Raw genomic sequence first — 2442 nt, forward strand, 5'->3', positions numbered from 1 at the left:
AGCAGAAGGTCGTCAGTTCATCCTGGCAAGTGGCTTACAGCAGCATTATGCTCTAGTCGGGATGAGAAGCAGGAGCAGGTTTGCTCACTCCGCAAAGGATACAGGAAGATTATTGATTTATGCACTTATTTTGTGTGCCACTTTAGCTTAGTGGCAGAGCGTCTGCTTTATAAGCAGTAGGTCGTCAGTTCAATCCTGGCAAGTGGCTGATAGCACCATAAATTTTTGGTCTGATACGAGAAGCAGGAGCAGGATGGCCCATTCTGTGAACGGGACAGGAAAATTATTGATTCATATAAGTAATTTGTGCGTCACTTTAGCTTAGTGGTAGAGCGTCTGCTTCGTAAGCAGAAGGTCGTCAGTTCAATCCTGGCAAGTAGCTTACAGCAGCATTAAACTCTAGTCGGGTGTGAGGAGCAGGAGCAGGTTTGCTCACTCCGCAAAGGATACAGGAAGATTATTGATTTATGCACTTATTTTGTGCGTCACTTTAGCTTAGTGGCAGAGCGTCTGCTTTGTAAGCAGTAGGTCGTCAGTTCAATCCTGGCAAGTGGCTGATAGCACCATAAATCTTTGGTCTGATACGGGAAGCAGGAGCAGGATGGCCCATTCTGTGAACGCGACAGGAAAATTATCGATTCATATACTTAATCTGTGCGCCACTTTAGCTTAGTGGTAGAGCGTCTGCTTCGTAAGAAGAAGGACGTCAGTTCAATCCTGGCAAGTGGCTTACAGCAGCACTAGGCTCTAGTCGGGTATGAGGAGCAGGAGCAGGTTTGCTCACTCCGCAAAGGATACAGGAAGATTATTGATTTATGCAGTTATTTTGTGCGCAGCTTTAGCTTAGTGGCCGAGCGTCTGCTTCGTAAGCAGAAGGTCGTCAGTTCAATCTTGGCAAGTGGCTTATAGCACCATAAATTTCTGGTCTGGTACGAGAACCAGGAGCAGGATGGCCCATTCTGTGAACGGGACAGGAAAATTATTGATTTATGCAGTTATTTGGTATGTCACTTTAGCTTAGTGGCAGAACGTCTGCTTTGTAAGCAGAAGGTCGTCAGTTCAATCCTGGCAAGTGGCTGATAGCACCGTAAATCTATGGTCTGATACGAGAAGCAGGAGCAGGTCAGCTCACTCCGCAAAGGATACAGAAAGATTATCGATTTATGTATTTATTCTGTGCGCCACTTTAGCTTAGTGGTAGAGCGTCAGCTTCGTAAGTAGAAGCTCGTCAGTTCAATCCTCGCAAGTGGCTTACAGCAGCATTAGGCTCTAGTCGGGTGTGAGGAGCAGGAGCAGGTTTGCTCACTCCGCAAAGGATACAGGAAGATTATTGAATTATGCAGTTATTTTGTGCGCCACTTTAGCTTAGTGGCAGAGCGTCTGCTTTGTAAGCAGAAGGTCGTCAGTCCAATCCTGACAAGTAGCTTATAGCACCATAAATTTCTGGTCTGGTACGAGAAGCAGGAGCAGGATGGCCCATTCTGTGAACGGGACAGGAAAATTATTGATTCATATACTTAATCTGTGCGCCACTTTAGCTTAGTGGTAGAGCGTCTGCTTCGTAAGCTGAAGGTCGTCAGTTCAATCCTGGCAAGTGGCTTACAGCTGCATTATGCTCTAGTCGGGTATGAGAAGCAGGAGCAGGTCTGCTCACTCCGCAGAGGATACAGAAAGATTATCGATTTATGTATTTACTCTGTGCGCCACTTTAGCTTAGTGGCAGAGCGTCTGTTTTGTAAGCAGAAGGTCGTCAGTTCAATCCTGGCAAGTGGCTTATAGCCCCATAAATTTCTGGTCTGGTACGAGAACCAGGAGCAGGATGGCCCATTCTGTGAACGGGACAGGAAAATTATTGATTCATATACTTAATCTGTGCGCCACTTTAGCTTAGTGGTAGAGCGTCTGCTTCGTAAGCAGAAGGTCGTCAGTTCAATCCTGGCAAGTGGCTTACAGCAGCATTAGGCTCTAGTCGGGTATGAGAAGCAGGAGCAGGTTTGCTCACTCCGCAAAGGATACAGGAAGATTATTGATTTATGCAGTTATTTTGTGCGCCACTTTAGCTTAGTGGCAGAGCGTCTGCTTTGTAAGCAGAAGGTCGTCAGTCCGATCCTGGCAAGTGGCTTATAACACCATAAATATCTGGTCTGGTACGAGAAGCAGGAGCAAGATGCCCATTCTGTGAAGGGGACACGAAAATTATTGATTCATATGGTTAGTCTGTATGTCACTTTAGCTTAGTGGTAGAGCGTCTGCTTCGTAAGCAGAAGGTCATCAGTTCAATCCTGGCAAGTGGCTTACAGCTGCATTATGCTCTAGTCGGGTATGAGAAGCAGGAGCAGGTCTGCTCACTCCGCAAAGGATACAGAAAGATTATTGATTTATGTACTTATTCTCTGCGTCACTTTAGCTTAGTGGCAGAGCGTCGGCTCTGTGAGCAGAAGG

At 46.3% G+C, this 2442-nt stretch overlaps 13 non-coding genes across 13 annotated transcripts; all 13 read left to right on the top strand.

Moving 5' to 3' along the window:
- Positions 1-136: 136 nt before the first annotated feature.
- Positions 137-208, top strand: Pmar_PMAR003064. The gene has a single exon. It is a non-coding gene; the product is annotated as a tRNA-Ile (tRNA).
- A 102-nt stretch (positions 209-310) lies between these two features.
- Pmar_PMAR003065 lies at positions 311-382 on the top strand. Its single transcript has one exon. It is a non-coding gene; the product is annotated as a tRNA-Thr (tRNA).
- A 102-nt stretch (positions 383-484) lies between these two features.
- Positions 485-556, top strand: Pmar_PMAR003066. The gene has a single exon. It is a non-coding gene; the product is annotated as a tRNA-Thr (tRNA).
- Positions 557-658: 102 nt separating this feature from the next.
- Pmar_PMAR003067 lies at positions 659-730 on the top strand. Its single transcript has one exon. It is a non-coding gene; the product is annotated as a tRNA-Thr (tRNA).
- Positions 731-832: 102 nt separating this feature from the next.
- Positions 833-904, top strand: Pmar_PMAR003068. Its single transcript has one exon. It is a non-coding gene; the product is annotated as a tRNA-Thr (tRNA).
- A 102-nt stretch (positions 905-1006) lies between these two features.
- Positions 1007-1078, top strand: Pmar_PMAR003069. Its single transcript has one exon. It is a non-coding gene; the product is annotated as a tRNA-Thr (tRNA).
- A 102-nt stretch (positions 1079-1180) lies between these two features.
- Pmar_PMAR003070 lies at positions 1181-1252 on the top strand. Its single transcript has one exon. It is a non-coding gene; the product is annotated as a tRNA-Thr (tRNA).
- Positions 1253-1354: 102 nt separating this feature from the next.
- Positions 1355-1426, top strand: Pmar_PMAR003071. The gene has a single exon. It is a non-coding gene; the product is annotated as a tRNA-Thr (tRNA).
- A 102-nt stretch (positions 1427-1528) lies between these two features.
- Pmar_PMAR003072 lies at positions 1529-1600 on the top strand. The gene has a single exon. It is a non-coding gene; the product is annotated as a tRNA-Thr (tRNA).
- A 102-nt stretch (positions 1601-1702) lies between these two features.
- On the top strand, positions 1703-1774 carry Pmar_PMAR003073. The gene has a single exon. It is a non-coding gene; the product is annotated as a tRNA-Thr (tRNA).
- A 102-nt stretch (positions 1775-1876) lies between these two features.
- Positions 1877-1948, top strand: Pmar_PMAR003074. Its single transcript has one exon. It is a non-coding gene; the product is annotated as a tRNA-Thr (tRNA).
- Positions 1949-2050: 102 nt separating this feature from the next.
- On the top strand, positions 2051-2122 carry Pmar_PMAR003075. Its single transcript has one exon. It is a non-coding gene; the product is annotated as a tRNA-Thr (tRNA).
- Positions 2123-2223: 101 nt separating this feature from the next.
- Pmar_PMAR003076 lies at positions 2224-2295 on the top strand. Its single transcript has one exon. It is a non-coding gene; the product is annotated as a tRNA-Thr (tRNA).
- Positions 2296-2442: the final 147 nt, after the last annotated feature.

Source organism: Perkinsus marinus, assembly GCF_000006405.1.
Source record: "Perkinsus marinus ATCC 50983 genomic scaffold scf_1104296937614, whole genome shotgun sequence".
NCBI classification, from domain to species: Eukaryota; Perkinsozoa; order Perkinsida; family Perkinsidae; genus Perkinsus; species Perkinsus marinus.